General features: G+C 41.0%; 1 protein-coding gene and 1 long non-coding RNA gene across 17 annotated transcripts in view; one reads left to right on the top strand and one right to left on the bottom strand.

Moving 5' to 3' along the window:
* Nucleotides 1-15,200, bottom strand: part of NCKAP5 (NCK associated protein 5) — a 1,067,666-nt gene that overhangs the window by 627,172 nt on the left and 425,294 nt on the right. For 2 of the 16 annotated variants that reach the window (XM_008258504.5, XM_070071012.2), the window contains exon 1: nucleotides 7,687-8,179. The exons of the other annotated variants lie outside the window; for them this stretch is intronic. The gene's annotated coding sequence lies outside the window, so the exon portion shown is untranslated. Of the gene's footprint in view, nucleotides 1-7,686; nucleotides 8,180-15,200 lie in introns of those variants that run through there. 16 annotated transcript variants of the gene reach the window in all.
* On the top strand, nucleotides 8,087-14,862 carry LOC149127459 (uncharacterized). The gene is made up of 4 exons (XR_016231595.1): nucleotides 8,087-8,214; nucleotides 8,414-8,566; nucleotides 12,444-12,484; nucleotides 14,605-14,862. It is a non-coding gene; the product is annotated as an uncharacterized LOC149127459 (long non-coding RNA).

Genomic DNA, 15,200 nt, shown 5'->3' with positions numbered 1-15,200 from the left:
GGCAGGATATAAAATCAACAAACAAGGATCAATAGCCTTTATATACACAGACAATGCCATGGCTGAGAAAGAACTTCTAAGACCAATTCCATTCACAATAGCTACAAAACAAATTAAATACTTTGGTATAAATTTAACCAGGGACACCAAAGATCTCTATGATGAGAATTATAAAACATTAAAAATAAATAAATGACACAAAAAATAAAAAAATCCTCCATGTTCATGAATTATAAGAATCAATAATCAAATTGTCCATACTTCCAAAAGCAATTTACAGATTCAATGTGATACCAATCAAAATACCAATGACATTCTTAACAGATATAGAAAAAGTAATGCTGAAATTCATATGGAAACACAGGAGACCCTGAATAGCTAAAGGAGTCCTATACAACAAAAACAAAGCCAGATGCATCACAGTACCAGATTTCAAGACATACTACAAGGCAGTTAAAATTAAAACAGCCTGGTACAGGTACAAACCAGATGGATAGACCCATGGAACAGAACAGAAATCGACCCACGCATCTACAACCAACTTTGACAAAGGAGCTAAAATCAATCCCTGAAGCCAAGAGTCTCTTCAACAATTGGTGGTGGGGAAATTGGATCTGCACATGCAGAAATACGAAGACCCCTACCTAACACCTTACACAAAAATCTACTCAAAATGGATTAAAGACCTAAATCTAAGACCCGATACCATCAAATTATTAGAGAACATTGGGGAAACCCTGCAAAACATTGGCATAGCCAAAGAGTTCTTGGGAAAGACCCCAGAGGCACAGGCAAAAACTTACAAATGGGATTACATCATATTGAGTTTCTTTTGTACTGTAAAAGAAACACTCAGCAAAGTAAAGAGGCAATTGACAGAACAGGAGAAATTATTTGAAAACTATGCAACTGATAAAGGATTAATTACCAGAATAAAAAAGACATCAAGAAACTCAACAACAAAACAACTCAGTTAAGAAATGAGCAAAGAATTTAAACAGGAATTTTTCAAAAGTAGAAATCCATATGGCTAATAAACATACGAATAAATGTTCAGGATCACTAGCCACCAGGAAAACGCAAATCAAAACCACAAAGAAGTTTCACCTCACTCTCATTAGAATGGCTTTTATACAGAAACTAACAAACAAAGGATATGGGGAAGGATATGGGGAAAAAGGTACCCTAATCCACTGTTGGTAGAAATGTAAACTGGTACAGCCACTGTGGAAAACAGTAATGGAGATACTTCAGAAGTTTGAAAATAGACCTACCATATGATCCAGCCATCCAACTCCTGGGAATTCACCCAAGGAAAACGAAATCAGCACATGAAAGAATTATCTGTACCCCCATGTTTATTGCAGCTCAATTCACAATAGCTGACAATATGCCTGTCAGCTGAAGACTAGATAAATAACTTATGTAGTATTCCATGGTGTACATATCCCATAACAGTAAAAAAACCATGAAATCCTGTCATTTGCACAAAATGGATGAAACTGCACAACATCATACTTAGTGAAATAAGTCAGCCCCAAAAGGACAAATACCATATGTTCTTCCTGACCTGTGGTAACTAATAGAGCACCTAAAAGATAACCTATAGAAGTGAACACTTCGAGATGTAATGACTTTGAACAGCCCTTGACAGTTGAGGAACATTTTTTTTTTTTCAATTTTAATACAATTTGTGGAACTCTTTACTTAGTATAGCGTTAATTGGGTATAGGAAAGAGGAGGAAGAGTGGTGGGAGTGTGGGTAGGAGAGGGTATAGTGGGAATCATCACCATAGTCCTCAAGTTATTTTTAATGAAAAATAAATTATACATTCAAAAAAAACTCATTGCAAAACAAAAGAATTAAGTGTAATGTATTGGAGTAAAATGCACATTTTGAGATTTGATGATTGTTAACAGCCCCTATCTCTCCTATTGAGGAATAGTTTTTCTTCATACTATTTGTTAAACTCTTCTTTAGTTTAGGATTAATTATATGATCATTAAGTAAGCTGAAAATGATCTTTGTAAAAATTAAGAGTGGGAATGTGAGAAGGAAGAGGAGAAAGGATGAAGCATAGACAGGAGAGAGGGTAGGAGAGGAAGTGTCACTATGTTCCTAAATCCATATATATTAAATACATGAAGCTTGCGTAACTTAAATAAAATTTAAGTATTCAAGTAAATCTTAGGTTAAAAACCTAAATCCTAGAAGTGTCTATGAAGAAAAACATAAGATGAAAAATCTAAGGGAATTCAAATCATTGCAAATTTGCCATCAGGTGCATTACATGTTGTTCACTGAAACCGTGGTGCCAGGAGGCTTAACTAATTTATCCTATTTTACTTACATGCACTATTTTCCATTTGTCATGTGCATGAGCATGTATTTGAATCTTGCTTTGAATTAAAATGATGGTGGTAGCTTAAATCTCATATAGTAGAAATAAATCAGAAAAGCTGATAACCTTATCTTGAGTGTGAGAAAGAGCCTTCCAAGAGAGCCAAGATATTTTTCCTGGAGGCATTTGCTCTTAAAATGAACAAAGAACAGAGGAAAGGAGGGAAGTAAATTCCTTGGAGACTGGTTAACAAAGCTCTATCTTTTCCCTACATTTCTATACTGCTATGAGTGGAGTGCAGGGAATCTAGAGATTAGTGAAGCCAAATACAACCATGCAACCATGGATGCTGTAGTTATTAAAGAAATTCAAGATTCCCAAGCAATTCAGAGTACGAGTAAAAGACACCTAAGTTAGGCATTTATGATAGGACAGCAATGTCCTTTGCAATCCACCATCTTTTAGTAGTAACTCCAGTATGACATTTTAGTTTCTCTTACAGAGATCTGGATAATGGAGAAATTATCTGCCTCACAGGAATCAAGACTGGTATCTGTCAAAAGATCCAATATTTATAGTTATAGTATGGGTCAGACAGTCAGGACTTAGGTGACAATATTCTTATTATACAATGTTCTTTATTATGCTACTGTTATTTTTAACCACATCAATCCCTCCCCAATTCCAGTTTACAAGTGGAGAACAAGAGCATCCTTTCTCATCTTTGCAGCATAGTGCAGTGCCTTTCAGAGGCCTTTCAGAGGCATTCCATGAATGTTAACTGTGTAACTTTATAAACTTATCTACTAGGCTATCTTTTAAACTGACCCATTTGCATCTCAAGGAAAAAATAACTATCATGTCCCTTGTATCTACAGGTAGTATAGACTCCATCTGAAAATAGCTATAATTGCTTTAAATTTTAACTGCCCTATAATGGTTCTTCTCTGTGCAGTGCTAGTAGAAGTTTCAGACATGAGGTTAACACTAAAAAGGCAGTCTTATCCAGCCTTAAGCAAAATGAAAACAACACTCAGAGACCACAGCCACTAACATTTGTTGATTTTCCAGTGTGTGAGGCACTTTTCTAAGCCCTTAATGTTAGATTTTAATGTTAACATTTTAAATGCAGTTTTTCTTATTTTATACATGAGGAAACAGGTTAGAGATTAATAACCTTGTCCCAAAACACATTAACGGTGTTTGATAGAATTAGATGTACAGCCAGGGCCTATAGACTTTCACATTTAACACCTGCAAATTCACTTGGCAGTCAGCAAAATTTGGGTTCACAAAACCTGCACCCAATTAGCACTCACGATTTTACCTACCGCACTAATAGTACAACATACTCAACACCTTCCAACAATATGAAATAATGAGCCACTTTCCCTTCCCTTCCTACTTTCCAGGACCCTGGAAACCTAGACAACGAGCATCCTCCTCAAAATAACAGCAGTTACCCTCTGAGTGACAAATCCACGGGGACAGTTTACTTAACCCATTGCCACCTGCTGTCTGAGTTGAAGGAACACAAAGAAACTGTTAACAAGGAGAAAGAGGACAGAGTATGATATCCGAGAAGTAATGCCAATCAGAGGCAGCCGTGACTCCAGCACCAATACTGTACAGCAAGGGAGTCTCTTGGAACCCATATTTCGCTGCCTTTAAACCACATCTAGAGATACTTCAAAGGACAAAACTATCAGGTACTCAAAAAACAACAAACTTCATTTGAAAACCTACTAGGTAATCCTCAAAGGGCACAGTGCTCAACAAAAAGGAGATTTATTCTCCAAAAATGACCCTCAGTAAATATTTGCTGTATGACTAAATAATGGAACCCTATGATTAGGGGTCACAGGCAAGTTAGACAACTCCAAGCCAGGATGACCTTGCTGCCAGGGCAGAGCCATTGCTCCAGTTTCCCCTGTTAAACAGGATAGCTCTAGGAATATTCCCCAGGAGTAATCCCAACTTTGTTAAAACTTCATTTGAAAACCTGAAGCTGAAGCCTCTCAGAGGAGGGCCCAGCAGTCCCAGTACATCTAATCAATTTCTCAGATGCACACACCCACACATCCCTATTTCTGAATCTATGAATGGTTTTACACCATATGCACTTCCCATGAAATTTTTGAACTCTTTAAATGCATTAATTTCAGAAATCCTCCGTAATACAAACTCACCTATTAAATGCATTTTTCTTGAAGTTTGACATGCTATCACATACACTCAATGAGGAAAATATGTATGGCTTTCAGAAGTTTTTACACCATCTCCCACAAATGTTTGAAGCATCTTCACATATTCATCTGTAATGTGCTTTGCATTAACATATTTGCAATTTGGAGACATAGGTTAGCTGTAAACTGAAGTACTCTAACATCTAGGAATCAAAATAAACATCCAAGATGCTAAACATACAACAATAGGCTTTAGTAAAACTCTATAGAAAAAAACTTCTAAAGTTGTCACAAAGCTACATGATATTAAACAAAAACTTGCTATAATATATCCAACTTTTGTCATAATAGGCCTTACCCTCCAATTCCTTTCTTGGCTTACCTGTTATTCAGTCATGCCCAAAGTCTGCCCCTAAGACAATCTCCTCTCAGTATACTTGTGTATCTGAAATGCCAATCAAAACTTCCAACTATCAGTTTGCTTCTAGAAATTATTTTGGGGACACAGTCACAGATGATATTCACAGTGAAGTCAGAAGGACTGAACTTTGTCATCAAAGAGCTAAGGAAAGCAACAACTGTAGATGCAGGTCCTCTATAGATCCTCCCCACACATTATCAAAAGAGAAAACTGCCATCTATCAGTACAAGATTTGCAAAGTAAGCAGTAAGGACAAACAACCTAAACCAAGGTTGTCTTCACTACGGCTGTGACACAAGGCACACTCTGATTTTTTATGTGCTAAGTATAGAAAATTGCTTCACTTTGAGTAAATACATGCTAGAAACTTGCGGATATCTCAAGAATGCTTTGAGCTAAAGAAAGTAACATCATTGCCTACTCATTTTGCTTAATTTGCTAGCTTCCCAGCAACTTTTTGCTAACACTTTCATCCCATTTTAGATCCTAGGATAAAGCAATAGCCCAGGGCCCTGGAAAGCCTCCACCCTGAGCATTTCTCTGGGCCACCAAAGTCGAGGGTTGGAGTTGCTTCACAGAGTGTCTCACTGGTAATGTACATGTTACATGCGTTTCAGTTATCTTCTCCAAGTTACATTCCAGTAACTAAGCTTCCTAAGCTTTTTCTGAATTGTTTATTCTGTGTTTTAAAGCTTCATCAGCTGTTGGGATGATTTGCAAGATTCTTCTTCTTTTAGGTTAAGCAGGATTGGTAAGCATTACTGAGCCTCTTGGTGGAATCCTTGCTATTTAAAATTCCTGCAGCTGGGATTAAAGCAGATAATGTCTGTGAAAGCCTCTGTAAACTGTAAAGTCCTAGTCAAATGTAGTATGGTATGACAATGTTCACTGTCATAGAAGTAACCACAATGCAGCGGTAACATGGGCTCCAAAATGCTGATATCCACATGTGGGCCTTGTCTCTGCTCCATTCTTGTCAAGGGCCTACCTTGGTGTCCAACATGTGGAAGCCCCTCAAGGAAATTTTGTCGGGAGTAAGTGAATGACTCAAAAACATCACAAGCTTCTCAAAGCACCATCCACAGGCCACAAAATGACACCTTAGATTAAAATGCTCTGCCAGAAAACGCGGAGTTTTGGAAGGAAGCACTGAGGAACACAGTTCTTCTAAAGACCACTTCTTCCATCAGGGCATCTTAGGTCTCCGCAGCCAAGACTGGGCAAGCAGCAGCAGAGCCACAGACAGGGCCAAGATCCTGTATTAGGCCAGAGAACCTGCGTTAGCCCATGGCAGCTCAGAGAAGGGGACTGCTATGCCAGTAAAGGGAAGTGATGCTGCAGCTTAGGGGGGAGGGGGTGGTTACATGAAAATCACAGGAGTTACCACAATGAAGAACAAGCTTTGCGCCTGGACTGTATCTGTGGAAGGGTCAAAATGACCAGCTCTCACGTCTTCAGAGAGAAGGTGCAGAGCAAAGTGACCAAGCAAGGGGTGCTTTTATAAGCATTTCCAGGAATAGATCTGGGGATTAAAAGTGAGACCTATTTTAGGAACTTATGTGTAAGGAAGACTGGAAGAAGTACAGATGCAGGTAAAAGGAGATGGCAGTGGCCAGAAACAAGGCCTTGTTGACCCCACTCAATAAAGCCTGAAATACAAGAAAACATTCCCGTGTAGCTGCCTGATGGTCACCAGGAAAGCAAATTAGCTCAATATTTAACACAGATGAGGACACCCCAAAAGCACCTTTTATAATGGCGAACATGGGGTGGGGCCTGGAAGGCAGACCAACCGCTGAGCTCTCAACCGTATCATATTTCTGCCCATCAATCAGCATTAAGCCGATCTCTCCTTACCAGAGCTTTAAGCATAGGTAGTTGCCAGTAGCAACAGGGTGCATGCTCAGAGTGAGGGAAGCCTGGCTGTGGCTGCAAAGGAGGGGACACCTGGATGTGTGGCCTGAGCTGGGCAGTCGAGGTCAGGGGACCCACATGTCGCGCGTTCCTCATGGCCTGAAGGCGACAGTGCTGGCTGGGGCCGGACCAGGCCAGGCAGTGGCCGAAGCTGCTCCTTTCGTGGGTGGAGGGAAGCCCTAGGAGCACACAGCAGCCAAGCCAAGTTAAAGCTGCCTCCCTCCCAGCTCCTTGGAGGCACGGAGCTCTGCTGGCACCTGGACACTGGAATCAAGGCCAAGAGACAGAGCCGGGCTGGAGACAGAGCCGGGCTGGCGCTGTGCTTTAATGAGTCGGAAAGCTCAAGGGCCAGGGTGCCCCGCCAGCCCTCTATACGCCACGTTTCCAGCGTCTGGAGGCCACCAGCGTGGAAGTGCAACCGCACGTGCGCGTGTGTGCTCACTTGTGCTTTCAGCACAAAACCCAGGCACCACAGGTGGAGAGGAGGAGGGGTGCGCACGGGGCGCCCGGCTCGGGCTGCGTGGGAGCGAACAGCGGACGCACGCATACACGGACCACGCTTCAGACAAGCGTCGCGCAGGCTGGCAGGCGCCGGAACACCCTTAACCTTGCGCCACCTACCAGAATCTCTCCCCCTGCCGTAGGGATCCGGTAGGGGAGAAACTAAAGGCGAATATGAGGGCAGCAGCGGACTGTTTATATCCACGGAGGCCCAAGAAGCAAACTAAAAGGCACGGCAGAGAGAAGGGCTCGGGTCCGAGTGGCAGGTGTGGCTGTGTGTTGGGGGCGCGCCGGGACGGATAACCCGCTGGCGTCTCCTTACCTGGTCTGTGGTAGAACATTTTGCAGCGGCCCAGGGGCAGACCCTGCAGCACGCCGTCACTTCGGGGGCGGTAGAGCGCCGGCCGCTGAGCCAGGAGTTGACCAACTTGCCATGTCCAGAGCGCGCTGAGGGAGCCCGGGCCGCGCGCGCTTCTCGGCCAGGCACTCGCGCTCCCAGGCTTTGTGTTCCGCCGCCTGCTGGCCCGCCGGCACTGCCTCCCGGGGCCCCGCGCCCTGCTGGCCAAGACAAGACTTACTCGCGCTCCCTGCGGGCCCCCGGCTCGGCAGTGCCACTTGGCTCTTGATGGCGCGCGTTCAAGAGAAGCAGCGGTGCACCCGGCTGGGCTGTGCGGCATGTGCTCCTATGAGGCGGCATTCCCGCTCCCCGCCCCTCGCCCCCCCCCCCCCAATCCGAAGCTGCTCAGGATCTGTGCTGTCAAATCCAGCCCATCTGCTGCAATCATAATCAGTCTCAACCGAACGATTCTGACAAATCTCTGCCTGAAGCTGGAGTTGGAGAAGCCTGTGGGTGAGGGGCGGGGAGCCGAGAGGAGGGAGGGGGAGAGGGGACAACAGGCACTAGGCTCCCAGAGAGGGGGCCTGAAATCTTCCATTGTCTGCCCCAAAGGGAGGAACTGAAAAGGGAAGCGGGGATTCTGAAGGGGAAGTAGTGCTTTCATTTCCCAGGTCTTAAGGAAAAAAATTTTAAAAATCTCAACCCATCTCAGCAGCCCCCTGGTTCCCTCTGCGCACCCACCCCAAACCTCAGCTCCATCTGGGTGGAACGAATTTCTGCTAATGAACTCAGCCAACAGGTCCTTCACCTCATCACTGGCTGACCCAGAGGCTGGCACAGATAGCCCAAGCACGGTAATTGGCAGGTAAGAGCTGGAACCCACAGCCATTTATCTGGAGCCAGAAGTTGCTTCCCCAAGAACAGTACTGAGAAGAAAGCTTAAGGAGGGAGACCAGGAGTGTAACTGACAAAGCAGCTCGGCCTCTGCTTCCTGTTTGCATTTAGGGAGATGAAAGGAAATACGCCATGGCATGGCAAAAAAATGCTGAACTCAGTTTAGCTCCATTTTTAGTTTCAAATATTCAATTTTTCAACTTTTTCTCATGAAAAAGTTATTTAACAAAATGCTATTTTATCCTTACTGACTTTTAAAATTGATAGTATTACCAAACTAAGAGAGTTATTTCTACAGAGGCTAGGAGGTAGCCTTTTCAATAACTTACATGAACTATTTCAATATGCTGCTTTAATATAACCACACTGTACTGGTGACAGAATCTCAATGAATGCCAAGGTTTTTGTTTTAAGTATAATAAAAAGTAACAGTAGTCCTACAGACACATAAGTCCTCAAGCATAAGAGAATACAAACAATGGGATTATGCTTGGTTTTGTTCATTCAATTACTAGGAAATGTTCAATTGACTTCAATGACAAGTATTTGTTGCTAAAATCATTTTGTTGGATAAACCAGTCACCAACAGGCAAGCTGGAAGGGAAAAATGTTAAGCCATTTATTCAGATAGGTTAAAGGCTAAGCAAGGTTGAAAATAGAATGAAAGTTTAAATTAATGTTCAGATCATTCTTTTGCTTTACGCTGTACTTCAGAAATGTGTGCAAGCAACATTAACCACCAACTTATCTAAGCAGGCTGTGTCTTCCACTTATTTTATAGACCACTGGTGCTTACAACAGCAGTGTGCAACTATGTGTACTCTATGAATACTGATGGTTTAGAAATTTGATTTGCAGGTCAGAATTAAAATCAAGTATCACAATGATGTTCAGTGGAGGTCAGGCATTAATTTCCCCAGTAAATGAATTAATCCAAGTATAGCTACTCATCACATTATACTATTTTTATATTGAAAAGTTTTGAACTTTTTGTGTCAATTTAATATCTTTAAAAATAGCAAGTTAAAAAACCTGTTAAATGATGGTACCAAGAAGTAACTCTTTTAAAAAGGGTCCACCATCAGAATGAGTTGCTATGTTGGTTATTTATTTAAATAAGTACCCAGGACATGGGTAGTACACAGGTAGGGATGAGTTGAGCACCAGTTGGACAGGAGCCTTCATGTACCCTTCGGTGTAAGATTTTATATGCTCTGCTGTGTTATTTTCCCATCACTGTTTCAATGCATCAGGGCAAAATGACAGTTTAAACTGCCTCACCTCCAGATTATAAGGTCCTTGGTGCTAATTTCAAAAATATATGCCACACAGGTTTCTCAGCTACTGACTGAGCAATTAGTATATGTCAGTGTTGGAATACAGAAGGATCTTTCAAAAAGTTCATAAATGGAATTTTTTTTTAAAAAGTTCATGAAAAATGTACATTAAGATTATTTTTGAGAGGCACAGTTACAGAGAGAGAGGCTGGGGGGGGAGAGGCAGTGGGGGGAGAGAGGCAGCGGTGGGGGGAGATGCAGTGGGGGAGAGGAGGTGAGGGAAAGGCGGGGGCGGGGGGAGAGGCAGGGAGGATATCTTTCATCTGCTGGTTCACTCCCCAAATGGCTGTAATGGCAAAAGCTGGGCCAATCTGAATCCAGGAGCTTCCTCCAGGTCTCCCATGTGGTGCAGGGGCCCAAGCATTTGGCATCTTCCACTGCTTTCCCAGGCCATCAGCAGAGAGCTGGATCAGAAGTAGAGAGGCCTGGACTTGAACTGGTTCCCATATGGGATGCCAGCACTGCAGAGGCTTAACCTCTGCACAGCCCCTTTCATGAACTTTTTGAAGACCCTGCCTGTGAGTGAGAAATCAAAGAAATTTTTAACTTTCTGGAGTTTAATTCTGGAGGGGAAGACAGACATTAGAGAAGAATATATAAGAAAATTATATTCTCTTAGAAGGTAACAAGTATGAGGAGAAAAATAAAGCAGGTCAAGCTGGGTGAAATGTGAGTTAGAATCCAGTACTCAAGTTAAGATCTTACTGAGAATGCTAAGCCCAGGTTAATGATTGAAGGAGATGAGGTAGCAGGAAAGCCATGCAGTTACCTCGAAAGATGGTTCCAGGAAGTAGGCAGAGCAAGCTTTTTGTTTTTTTGTTTTTATTTGACAGGTAGAGTTATAGACAGTGAGAGAAAGAGACAGAGAGAAAGGTCTGCCTTCTGTTGGTTCACTTCCCAAATGGCCACTATGGCCGGTGCTGCGCCGATCAGAAGCCAGGAGCCAGGTGCTTCTTCCTGGTCTCTCATGTGAGTATAGGAGCCCAAACACTTGGACCATCCTCCACTGCCCTCCCAAGCTACAGCAGAGAGCTGGACTAGAAGAGGAGCAACTGGGGTTAGAACCTGGCACCCATATTGGATGCTGGTGCCACAGGTGGAGGATTAACCAGGTGAGCCACGGCGCCAGCCCCCTAGAGCAAGCTTAAGAGACCCTTAGCTACAGTTGTGCCTAGCAAGGTCTAGGATCATTAATGAGGCTGGAGAAATGGAACAGAGAGGAGCATTACTGAGGGTACATTTAAAGATATATCACCGGGTGGGACTTAACAGGCCAATTTAAGGACTCTTACTGCTTGTGATATGGGAGGACACAAACACAGATCAAGTAACATGGCATATCACTTTGGATTAACTTATCACTCTGGATGCAGTGTTGAGAATTACATGGTAATCTGTTTACTTACTGAAAAAGTCTTGAGAGAGATGATGGCTTGGACAGGGTGATAGCAAGATGAGAATCATTTACTACATGGCATTGTTTTGAGTTTAGAGCTAACAATATCCATTTAGGATGGGTAGGGTTTTTTTTGTTTTATTTTGACTAAGAGTCAAGAATAAGTCCAACACTTGGCCTTGGCAACCCAAAGGATAAAGTTGCCATTAATTGAAATCATAAACTATGGTGGAGAATATTTTGGTCTAAGTATAAAGAGTTCGGTTTTGGGTATATTAAAGATTGAAATGTTAGGGCTGGCACTGTGGCGCAGTGGGTTAACGCTCTGGCCTGAAGCACTAGCATCCCATATGGGCACTGGTTTGAGACCCAGCTGCTCCACTTCTGATCTCTGCTATTGCCTCGAAAAGCAGTGAAAGATGGCCGAAGTCCTTGGGCACCTGCACCTGCATGGGAGACCCAGAAGAAGCTCCTGGCTCTGGATAGGCGTAGCTCCAGCTGTTGCAGCTGTCTGGGGAGTGAACCAGTAGATGGAAGGCCTCTCTCTGCCTCTCCTCTCTCTGAGTAACTCTTTCAGATAAATAAATAAATCTTAAAAAAAAACTAAAACATTGAAATGCATATGAAGTGTTACCATAGTTAACATATATAATGTTGTTAGAATAGTTTTTTAGAGGTTGTATTAGTAATTCTTATTAATGATGTTTGGCAACCAAGATACTGAGAACTGAATAAATATTCAAGTATAATGTTCAGGGTACAAATCCTGTATAAAAACATACTTATAAGTTTTATAGACTGCATATGGTTCAATTAAGTTGAGAAAACAAAAGAAGATTGAATCCTGAGGCACCTCACTTTTCAGCAGTCTCTAAGATGAAACCAACCAGCAAAGAACCCAAATGTTAACCAATGAGGGACTAGGACAATTGGAAGTATAACTGCCGCTCTGACAAACTTCACCAGGAAGGTAGTCAAGAAAGTCTTTCAAGGAGAAGGCATCTGATAATTGTCTTTTTGTAATATGATGGTCTCCAGAGACAACTCAAGAGCATATATGGAAACTATAAGAGATAAGATCACTGGACAACTAAATTTTCTAATGTGTGTTACAGGATAACAGGTGTCCCAGGCATTACACTAAGGATCCAAATATGTAAGTATTTAATGTATAGTGAAGCAAGTAATCAATGAAGGAATTAAATGCCTTATGATGCCAAGTATTTCTCAATTTACAATTCATAGGTATTATCACAGTGCTCTCCTATTCTTAGATTCAACAAATACTGATGCAGTACAAGATATATAAGAAAAGACAAGAAACATTGTTTGTTTCTTTTTTAATTAAGTACTGTCAATGCATAAAGAACTTCCAGCCCACAATCAAATATCACATGCAACTTTGGAGACCACGTTCAATAAAATTAACATTAGTCTGAAAAACTTAAATCACATACCTTGGGGAAAAAAGAATTCCTACCACTTAAAACTATCAAGTTAAAGATTTTAACACCTTACCAAAATATGTCCAAAATGGCAATTACATATATTAATATTCAACATCATTTGTCAGACAAAAAAGCAAATTAAAATCATAGTGAGATTTACTCACACCAGTGAAACAGACAAAATGTACCAAACTGACAATATCAAGGGTTAGCGAGGATGTACAACAACTGAAATTCTCTGGTGTTGCCGGTAGAATGGTACAGCAAGTTCGCAAATCCAGTTGACAATTTTTTAAGCAGTTAATAGATTTAAAGGACCATGCAGAAACCCCACTCAGGTATTTGTTTAGAAAAACTGAAAAAGTGTTCAAAAGATTTGCACTCAAGTATTTCTAGCAGCCCAAATTTTAAACAGTCAAAATTTCCATCAACTAGTAAAAAACCTATGTTGTAATTTATCCATTCATGAGATACTACTTAGCAGTGCAAAGGCATCAACTATTGATATACTTGATAACATCCATTGAACTCAAATGCATTACATGAAATGGAACAATCTTGTTTTGTGGCTGGATTTTGTTTGATTCTTTATGTCTCTGGAGACAGAAGGCAGATCAGTAGATGCCTGGAACTGGGTATGGAGAGGAGGGTAACTTCAAAGACCCACAGAGAAGTATTTGGGAGATAGTCTTCATTGTGCCAATGGTGGTGTTTATAACACTGTACTTTTATCAAAAATCAAATTGATCAACTAACAACTGGCAAATTTGATTGTAAACTAAAACATTTTTAAAGTAAAAACCTTGTTTTTAATAGAGAAATTGTAGGACTTTCCCCTTTAAGAAGTGCATTTTTCAGAAATACCATTTTATACCACCAGTGAAATCACTGGTCCAAGTGAAGATAACCAAGAGATGCTACCATCATTAAGTGTGCCGAGAAATATAATGTTCCAACAGTACTTTTGTTAACCACACAGGGGGAAAGCTATGTGTTATATGATAGCTATCTCTTTATGTGGTACCATGTGAACAGTATATGGAATAACCTCTGAAATATTTTTGCCCAAGAACAACAATAACAACAGTTTAACTGGAATCTAAGTATGGCTTTGCCATTACTTTTAGGTTAACATGAAACAAAGATATAAGAATAGATAAATGATACCACAAGGAAACTATGAGGCATATGCATATTATAAAAAGCTGTTATGGTTGGGAGACCAAGTACAAGGACCGAAAAAGATTTGAAGAGATCTAACTATGTGCAATGAACTGGAGTGGGCATTAGCACAAGATAGCTGTACAACATTCAGGGAACTAGAGGAATTTTAAAATGCTGTATTGGATGATATGAGCGGATTTTTATTTTTCTAGGGGTAAAAAATGATACTATGTAGTTCTAAATTAAATGCTCATTTTTTAAAAGCACATGCTACGTAGGGTTAAAGTATCATGGTAACTACTACTTCGGAAATATATGAATGAAACAATATTTGTATTTGTTGTATGTAGATGAGTGTTTCATTATACTTGTCTTGTAAAATAGAGTCATAGAGCACCTTTTTGTGTCCTACTTCTTTCATGGGCATCCAACTTCTTTCATGTGGCTTAGTGTTTAAGGTTTGCCCATGTTGTAACATGTATTGATACCTCATTTCTTACTGTCAAATAATACTCCATTGTATGCACAACCCATATTTTATTCATTCATTGAGGTAATAAGCATTTGAGTTGCCATTTTCTTTGACTATTATAAGTAGTGCTGTTGTAAAAACACATGTGCAAGGTTTTGTATGAGCGTGTTTTCATTTCTTCTGCCCTTCTAGGGAAGCAGAACTGAAGGACTGCCCAACTATATTCCACAGCAGATGTACCATCTTATATCCCCACTAGCTATGAATTTGAGTTCCCGTTTCACCACAACTTCTCCAACACCAATATATTTCTTTGACTGTACCCATCTCAGTGGGTGTAAAGTGGTATATTTTCATGGCATCATACTGGAAAGTACAATGCAGTATTGTGCAATATTGAAGTTTTAAACTTATGTACAATAAATATTAGGAACAAAATGAGAAGTCAAAGCACAGGGTAGCAGACTCTTGTTGAAACAATTGTCCTTAAGATTTAGGCAGAGAAAAAATATTGATCAAAGTAGGGGTTTTACAAATAAGTGTTTCACAGAAGATGATGAAAGTGTACTACATTAAAACTATGCAATCTGACCACTGGAGGAAATGCAAATCAACAGTGAAGTACTACATCACAGTTACCATATTTACAAAAAAAAAAAAAGTCTGACGTACTACAGAGAATGTGTGCAAACCACAGTGGTTATATGTTGCACGTGGGAACAGTTTGGGACTATGCAGTACAGGTGAAGTGCTTGGACATAGTAATCCCATGTCCATGCACACACTTC

Source organism: Oryctolagus cuniculus, chromosome 3, assembly GCF_051225735.1.
Source record: "Oryctolagus cuniculus isolate XC-2025 breed Fujian yellow rabbit chromosome 3, ASM5122573v1, whole genome shotgun sequence".
Lineage (NCBI taxonomy): Eukaryota > Metazoa > Chordata > Mammalia > Lagomorpha > Leporidae > Oryctolagus > Oryctolagus cuniculus.
Note: the sequence above shows the minus strand (reverse complement) of the source record. Positions and strands in the feature narration are given on the sequence as shown.